The sequence below is a fragment of the Spermophilus citellus genome (genome assembly GCF_964194105.1).
Source record: "Spermophilus citellus genome assembly, chromosome: 3".
NCBI classification, from domain to species: Eukaryota; Metazoa; Chordata; class Mammalia; order Rodentia; family Sciuridae; genus Spermophilus; species Spermophilus citellus.
The window spans coordinates 78,695,498-78,704,949 of record NC_138184.1 but is presented as its reverse complement, the minus strand read 5'-3'; positions in this window follow the sequence as shown (position 1 = coordinate 78,704,949).

The window sequence follows — 9,452 nt, the reverse complement described above, 5'->3', positions numbered from 1 at the left end:
CCCCCATGCCCCTCCCCATACCCTACCCTGCAGTGGTTCTGATTTTGTTTGGGATGGGCTCCATGAATGTGCATCTCTAACAAATTCCCAGAGACTGCAGATGCTGCTGCAGATGCTGCTGGTCCATGGATCATAGTCTGAAAAACTGCTGTACATTGAAGACACGTGGGAGGCAGGTGGGGCAGGCTGCAGGCTGCAGGCTGGAGCTGGCTGGGTGGAGATGGAGCATCCCCCTTCTGCTGTGCTGCAGCAGAGGGAGGACACCTGTTCTCATATCTGACGGGGAATGTGGGAAGGACTGTGGGCCCCAGCCAGAGGCCTGGGTAATCCCCATGTCCCTGAGCCGGGAGCTCCAAATTCACTCTAATAATCCAATTCTGAGACTAAGCCCTTGGCTCCCGTCCCTGCAAGGCAGGCCTGCTGCCCTGCATGTCCCATACCAGCTTAGCTCTGCCAGGCTCCAGGTCTGCACTGTTTCAGAAAGGCAAAGACCTTGGAGGGCGATGTGCAGAAAGGTAGCTTCTGCAGACATCTCTGTCAGCCATCAGGGCCACTGTTCAGAGGAACCTTAGTGCTTAGCATAAGAAAGTCCCAGGGCCTAGGCTTCTGCCCCCGATGCAGAAACTAGAACTCCTCTTTCTCCTGCCTTGTATTTTAGGGCTACTAGTAAGATCGTCTGAAGAAAGGGTTCTGTGACTTTTCAAGAAGTGAGATGCCTTTTCCTAGATGGGAATTCCTTCTGCTTTCCCCACACCACTGCTTTAATACTTGGTGGATCATCTTAGAAGAGCCCTCACGGCTGAAAGGTCTAAGCCCCAATTTGCCTCCTTGGGATTTGTAAAGTCTAATTTATGCACTCATTCCTGAATGTGTTCAACTGTTACTTTTTACTTATTTCTTTATATATTCATTCATTCACTTATTCATTTTGCAGTGATGGCATAGAACCCAGGAGCCTGGTGCCTGCTAGGCAAGGGCTCTATCCCTGAGCTACATCTCCAACCCCCTACTGATACTTATTGAATTCCTACCATGTGCTAGACCCTGTGCCAGGGTCTCTGTTCTCAAGGTCAAACTGTAGTGGGGGAAATAAACTAGTGTGATCTAGTGACTAACTGGGCTAATCTCAGAGCTGCAGGAGTACATAAAAGGCACCCGTTCCAATCCTGTGTGTGTCGTGGGATGGTGTTGAAGGACGGATTTGCTAGGACCTGATGGGTTATCAGTGCTGAGTCAGAAGACGTAGTCAGGAAGAGTGTTTCTGGTTGCGGGGACAGCTGCGCCAAGGCCCAGAGGCAAGGGGGAGCCTGGTCCCTTCAGAAAACTAAGTGGAATTCCATCTGTCAGTTGTACTGGGTGGCTGGAAGGAGGAGGAGAGAGGGATGACTCTCAACAAGAAGGCAGCACCCAATCCCGCTGTAGACTTTGGAGTGTGGAGAGCCTCAGGCGGGACCTCTGAGGAGCTGCCATGTTATCTCTGCAGGCCACAGTAGTAGAATCCCTGGTGCCTGTGAAGAGCTTGCCTTTGGGGACAGATTTATCCAGCGGGTAAAAAAAAAAAAAAAAAACATAGTGACTGCAGATAGCCTGAAAGCATCCATAGCAATATGCTTTAGAGCGTGGATCTGACTATAAAACAGAAAAGCAGACATTAGATACTCCAATGGAAGAACACACCATCACCTGGGGCCTTGCCAAAAGGATCGCATTGGAGTCTGATCACTCCATGAAACGCAGCAGGCAATTTTCAGGAAATGTTAGGGCAGAGGAACATGTTGCCATCAGTAAAATCCAGAAAACTCCACAGGTCAGTTGGCCCTGGTTCTTCAACAGATCAATTACAAAAACCAAAAAGGAATGTAGGGGGAATTTGTGGAATAAAAGAGACTTAAGGGGCTGGGGATGTAGCTCATGGGTAAAGCACTTGCCTAGCATGTGTGAGGCACTGGGTTTGATCCTCAGCATGACATAAAAATAAAAAAATCAAGGTATTGTGTCCATCCACAACTAAAAAAAAAATATTTTAAAAAAGAATAGCAGATATGATATGTCAAGAGCTTTGTAATGTTTTGAACAGCCAATAAAAAAAATTAAAAAAATAATAAAGAATAGCAGTTGCTTTTAGGAGGAAGGGCACAGACAGGGGCTTCTTGGGTAACTGGCAAAGTTCTACTTCTTGACCAGTAGGCTGATCACAGGGTGTATATCTTGTAATAACTTCTAATAATTCATTAAGTTCATTAAGTTGTCTGCTTCCTTCATATTGTTTTCTATGTCTTATTTTACAATAAAAAGACTAAAAAAAAAAAAAAAGCAAGAGTGGACTCAGAAGCCAGCTGCCTGTTCAGATCACAGCTCTGCTGTCTATGAGCTGTGTCATCTGGGTGAGTAATCAGCCCCTTTGGGTCTCAGTTTCCTCACTTGTAAAATAGGGATGTTATTACAGAGTTATTCTGAAAATTAAACAAGTTAGTACAGTTGGCTCTCCGTGGATGTGGAACATGCAGATCCAACCATGGATCAAAAATTGGGAAAAAATATGTATAAACTTTTTCTTGTCATTCTTCCCTAAACAACACAATATAAACACTATTGACATAGCATTTACATTAGGTATTACAAGTGATCTAGAGATGATTTAGTATGTAGGTTATATGCAGATACAATGCCATTTTACATAAAGGACTTGAGCACCCATGGACTTTGGTATCTGTGGATACCAAATCCATCCCCATTGCATACCCTTGGTATCAGACCTGCTCACCATCAGTACCAAGGGACAACTGTATACATGAAGACCTTGGAACTGTGCCTGTTATACTGTGACACACAGTAAGCATTATTACAGCTCTCAGTATTATTATTGTCATTATTGCTATTCCCTATCGCCTCCCACCCCTCTCATGTCCTTGTGTTCCATGATTCTCTCAAGGACAGCAGAAGGGAAAGTCAGGCATGGAATTCTTCAATGGCTGTGCCAGAACCTTTCATTGACAATGATAAGCTAATCAGAGCTTAACTCTGACTTGGCTCCATGTCTATGCTGCATGGTCCTGCAAGGTGGCCCTGATCCTGTTGTGCCTGTGACTCTGGTTGCAGGGCAGGAATATCCTTTCACCCCCATGGACTTGCCTACCCCCTGCTCCTGTTCTCCAGCCGATGGCTGGTTTTCCTAGGGGGAGGATGGGTTCTGAATACCATGAGCAAGCCATGGGCTTTGGTGTTAACGGGGACCTGGGGTCTGACCCCAGCTCTGCCACTTAAGGTAAAGGATGTATGTGTTGAGCAAGTTCTTGTTCTCTTATTCTCTATTATTAGTACTAATAATTGTACCTACCTAGTGAGGGTAGTTGTGAAGAAATAGCGCATGCATGATGCTTTGCAGAGGGCCTGGTTCAGGACCTTCATGCTGATCCTTCTGCTTACAATGGTTTTTACCACACTCTTGGAATAGCTAGATTCTTCTCATTTTTGCAACCTGGGCTCTTGACTTATTGAAGAAAGTCAGTAAAAAAAAAAATTATTATTATTATTATTATTATTTTGGTCTGGGGATTGAACCCAGGGGAACTTTACCACTGAGCTACATCCCTAGCCTTTTATTTTTTATTTTGAGACAGAGTGTTCCTAAGTGGCTGAGGCTGACCTCAAACTTGTGATCCTCCTGCCTTAGCCTCCTGAGTCACTGGGATCACAGGAGTGTGCCACCACGCCAGGCTGTACTGATTATATTTCAACTCTTTGTCAATTGAAGCATTTTATTTGAATATATGTATCACATTCATAGAAAAAGAATTCCAGAATTTCCCCTCCTGTAATTTTCATATTGTATCTTTGTGGTCCATGATGCCCACTGAGGTCATCAGTCCAATGAAACCAAATGATGAAATGGGGGCAGATATTTCATCCATTTTTCTAGATCTTTGGGTTGCACTTCAAATCAGAGCTTGATCACTCCACACGTTTAACCTGCCTTCCAGGTTCACAACAACTTTCCCAGTTCCACTATCATCAGTTATTTCAAATTTGCCAGTGAAACCATATTTCATCAAAATGGTTAGAAACTGGACAATGACTTTGAAGCATTGTTGGTGATCTTGAGAGAACAAGCCAGGACATTCATGCACACCATTATGGTGGTATGGAATGATGGTACAAAGAGCCATTTCAATACATGTCTACCTGCTTAGTGTTTGATAGCCCCTGCTCCTCACTAGAATGTAAACTTCATGTTGGTGGCAACCATTCGTATCTTGTTCTCTGCAGTATCTCCTTGTCTAGTAGGCATTTCCCAATTGCTTATTGGCTGAATGAACACAATCCATGAAAACACAAATATATATGTATACATTTGTCCACTTTCCTATCATCTGCCGTCCCTGGCTGAGGGACAGGTTCAGAGGGGACATGACTCTCCAAGCTTATACATCTAGTAGATGATAAAGATTGTCCTGGTGTTTCGGACTCCCATGAATTGGTCCTGAACACACGGAAAAAGTCTGGGAGATGACTTTTCAGGTGACATATAAAGAGTGCTGCAATGCGGTGAAGTCTGCTGTCTGGTTTAAAGATTTTCATTCCCTTGTCACAGATGAGGAAACCAAGGTGCAGAACGGAAGTGACTTGCCTACCCAGATGGGAAAGTGCTTGCTTTTTCTGTCCTCATGCTTAGCCACCATAGGCCTGGCTGGCTCTGTGACTCACATCCTTCTGGGGGAAGCAAAGACATGCCAAGTCCATTCTTCTTCCCCTGAAGTTGGAGACCCAGCCAGATTGCCCACTGGGGGCAGGGCCAGGAGACACCATGGGTAGGCTCCCTCCCTCTCTGGGTGGCTCTGATCTCCCTGTGGTTTAACTTCCAGAGACCACCCACCTTAGAGTTTCGGGGCTACAGGGCAGGCTGTGTAGACTGTCGGGCTGGCCCCCACTGCTTCTCTGTGTTTACCTTTTGAACTTTTATTGTAAGCTTATCCTTAAGGAGGAAAAATATCCCATTAGCTTAAAATAGGCAAGACTTAATTAATAGCATGCTTTGTTCTTTAGATTCTTATCTATACAGGAAGACACACCCCTTTTAAGTTTTGTGGGTCAAGGTGAATTTGCCTCTAAGGGCTCATAAACAGCTGCTCCATTTTCCACTTTTGAACTCTGGATCTTTTTGCCTTTTCCCTCCCTTGAATGAAAGGGTTTTTCCCAACTCTTTAGCCTTTGCTTTTATTACATTGTTGGTATTACATGTTAAAATTATTTCTTCCCATGTGATTAACAGCTACTGTGCCCTATGGACCTACTAAAAGCCAGGTACTGTGTAAAGGGCTTCTTACAGAAGCCCACACACAGGATTGGTCTTCGAATTATATTTATTCTACAGATGAGGAAGCTAAAGCCCAAAGAGGAGAAATGACTTTCCAGAGGCCATACAGCTCTAAGAAGTACAACTAGGCTAGCTGGGTGCCCTGGCTCACACCCATAATCCCAGTGGTTCAAGAGGCAAGTTCCAGGCCAGTCTCAGCAACTTCCTGAGGACCTTGTTTCAGAATGAAAAATAAAAAGGACTGGGGGGTGTATCTCAGTGGTAAAGCACCCCTGGTCTAGAACTCTAGTACAGGGGAAGGGGGTGTCGGGGGTGGACAACTTAGAACTAGGCTATAAATCTAGGTCTCTATGCCCCCAAACACCTATGACTATTATCTATTGAGCACTTAACTCTGTGCTCAATGGTTCCATAATACTCATTTTAAAAAATATGTTCTTTTAGCTGAGCATGATGGCACACATCTGTAATCCCAGCAACTAGGGAGGCTGAGGCAGGAGAATTGCAATTTTGAGGCCAGCCTCAGCAATTTTGTAAGACTCTCAGGAGCTTAGTGAGACCCTGTCTTAAAATGACAAATAAAGGGCTGGGGGGTGTAGCTCAGAACCAAAGCACTTGCCTAGGATGTGCGAGGCACTGGGTTTGATCCTCAGCACCACATAAAAATAAACAAATAAAATAAAGGCATGCTGTCCATCTACAACTACAAAAAAAAAAATTAAAAAATAACAAATAAAAGGACTGGGAAGGTAGCTCAGTAATAGTGCCTCTGGGTTTAAGCCCCAATACTAAATAAATAAATAAATAAATAAATAATATTTAAAATAAAATAAAAGAGCTGGGCACAGTGGTGCATGCCTGTAATCCCAGTGGCTTTGGAGTGAGGCAAGAGGATCGAAAGTTCAAAGCCAGCCTTAGCAAAAGTGAGGCGCTAAGCAACTCAGTGAGACCCTCTCTCTAAATAAAATACAAAATAGGGCTGGGGATGTGGCTCAGTGGTCAAATGCCCCTGAGTTCAATCCCTAGTACCCTGCCACCCCCCAAAAAAAAGAACTAGGGGTATAGTAATTCAGTGATAGAGAACCTCTGGGTTCAATGCCAGCACACAAGAAAATAAATAAATAAGCCAAAATACTTCTCAGTGTGTGACTTTGGACAAATTACTTTACTCTCCTGAGCTTTAGTTTCTTATCTGCAAAATAGGGGCACTACCTGTCTTTCCAGCTTTTGCGGGGGAGGGATACTGGGGATTGAACCTAGGGGCACTTAACCACTGAGTCACATTCCTGGTCTTTTTTTTGCTGGGGAGGTATTGGGGATTGAACTCAGGGGCATTCCACCGACAACTGAGCCACATTCCTAACCCTATTTTGTATTTTATTTAGAGACAGGGTCTCACTGAGTTGTTTAGCACTTCACTTTTGCTACGCTGGCTTTGAACTTTCGATCCTCCTGCCTCAGCCTCCAGAGCCAATGTGATTACAGGTGTGCACCCTTACCCCCAGCCCTAGTCCTTTTTTATTTTGAGACACGGTCTCAGTAAATTACACAGGGCCTCACTAAGCTGCTGAAACTGGCTTTGAACTTGCAATCCTCCTGCCTTGGTCTCCTGAGCCACTGGAATTACAGGTGTGCATCCTTCCAGCTTCTTGAGGTGGCTATGAAAATCATATGAGAGCCAGTGGTTATAGAGAATCTGCTGTCAGAGCCTGCCTGGATTTATAAGTCTTATCTCAGTTTTGGGTGGAATTATGGTGAATTTTATCTTTTCAAAGTTCCTTTCAATACTGTCTACATTGGTTTTTACAAAAAATGTGTCTTGTGAGGTGGACCATCCCATTTGCATTTTATTTTATTTTGTTACTATTTATTTTTCAGTTGTAGTTGGACACAATACCTTTATTTTACTTATTTTATTTTTATGTGGTGCAGAGGATTGAGCTAGGCTGAGCCACAACCCTAGCCCCCATTTGCATTATAAGTGAAAGGAAACTCAGAGAAAGGGAGTAATGTGGCTGGGAAGCCACTGAGAAAGAAACTGAATGCATTTGTTTCACCCCAAACTGTAGTTTCTATCATTCTGTGGAGAGCAAGTACTCCATCCTGACAGGGTGCTGGAGGAGTTGAAGAAAATGAAATTTTTGCATAAAACCAGCCCCAGCTGAAGGCGTTGAAAATACAGCTAATCAAAGTGATCAAAGTAATTTTTTTTTTTTTGGTATCAGGGATTGAACCCAGGGGTACTTGACCACGGAGCCACATCCCCAGCCTTTTTATTTTTAAAAAACATTTCTAAAGTTGTTGATAGACCTTTTTTATTTATATATGGTGCTGAGAATAGAATCCAGTGCCTCACACATGCCAGGCAAGTGTGCTACTGCTGAGCCCCAGCCCCCACTTTTTATTTTTGAGACAGGGTCTCACTAAGTTGCTTAGGGTCTCACTAAATTGCTAAGGCTGTCCTTGAACTTGTGATCCTCCTGCCTCAGCCTCCTAAATTACCAGGATTACAAGTGTGGACCACCATGCTTGGCTTCAAAGTGTTCTTGAACTCTCAGATGGAGATGACCTATAGCAGGCAGGAAACACCGTAAGCTGGCGTCCAAGGTGGTCATCATTCTATAAAATAATTGCCTGGGCCAAGGGCCACCTGGATACTAACATTCTTCTTAGCTTTCCCAGGGCCCAGACTTCTTGTGTTCTGAACAATCAGTCCAGAGGAGGTCTGGGGCTATTTGAGGACCCCTTTGGGTTGGTGTTTTAGGAGATAATCCTGCTCTGAAGTCAGACCTTCCAGTCTGGCTTGGCAGCTGAGACCATAACCCTTTTGTCTTCTCCCCCAACCTCATCTTGGGCCTGATGCTTCTGCTACTAGAAATTTGACTACACCACCCAGCACCCTTTATTCCCTAGAGATTGCCCTTGAACCAGGCTCTCTCAGATGAGACCATGTTCTGCAAACAGCTGGCCTCTACACTTCTGGGCTTCAATTTCCTTAATTATAAAATGCAGATAGTAAACTATGGGGCTTTCATATGATGTGAGAATCTTACACGATAAGGAAAGAGAAAGATTTGGTGAATGGGGGCCCAATACTTCTGTCAGTAAATCCCACAAATTTTACTAGCCTCATGGCAATTGTGTCTAGTCTACAGGAGAAACTGTCTCCTTCAAAGAACACAGGGTTCTTTAGGAGACAGGGGTTTGAGGAAGTTGGTAATTTTGGAAATTTTACTTATCAAAAGCTCTGGGTGCCAAGTGTGGTGGCACATGCCTGTAAACCCAGCAATTTGAGAGGCTGAGGCAAAAGCTTGTCAAGTTTGAAGACAGCCTGGGCAACTGAGTGGCACCTGTCTCAACACACACAAAAAAATAATAATAAAAAGGGTTGGGGATGTCACTCAGTGACAGTGTGCCCCTGGGTTCAATCCCTAGTGCTGGGGAAAAAAGAAAAAAAGGGGGGCTGGGTAGCAGACATACCTAAAAGCACAAATCTAGCAACCTTTTATAGTATAAGATGAAGGACAATGAGGTCCAAGTCGAGTAAGCAGGAACTCCAGAGAACTTTTTATTTTCAGGATAATAACTGGTTGATTGCTTGGTTTATTATGCAAGGCACTATTGTTAAAAATAAAATCAGATCAAGTTAAAATTTTAAGAGTTTATTGTGCGTACAAAAGAACAGTCCATGAATCTGTAGACTGCAAATCAAGATTGACAAGTTTCAATTTATAGCAGTTAAAACAGTTTCTAAAGCATAAAAGAGGCAGTATTTTTGACCTTTTGCTAGATTAACTGTCATATATTTTTTCTAAGACAAACAGAACTGTTTAAAGCAACTTGTCTGTAGCTTATTGGTTTAATTTCATCGACTCATGCTATTAAGGACAAAAATCTTTATGCATTTTATTTAAAAAAATATATAAATATTTTTGGTTGTAGTTCGGCACAATACCTTTATTTTGTTTATTTATTTTTTTTATGTGGTGCTAAGGATCAAACCCAGGGCCTCACATGTGTTAGGCTAGCACTCTACCACTGAGCCACAACCCCAGCCCTATTTTAAAATTTTTTAAAATAATTTTTTAGTTGTTATTTCATTTATTTATTTATATGTGGTGCTGAGGATGGAACCCAC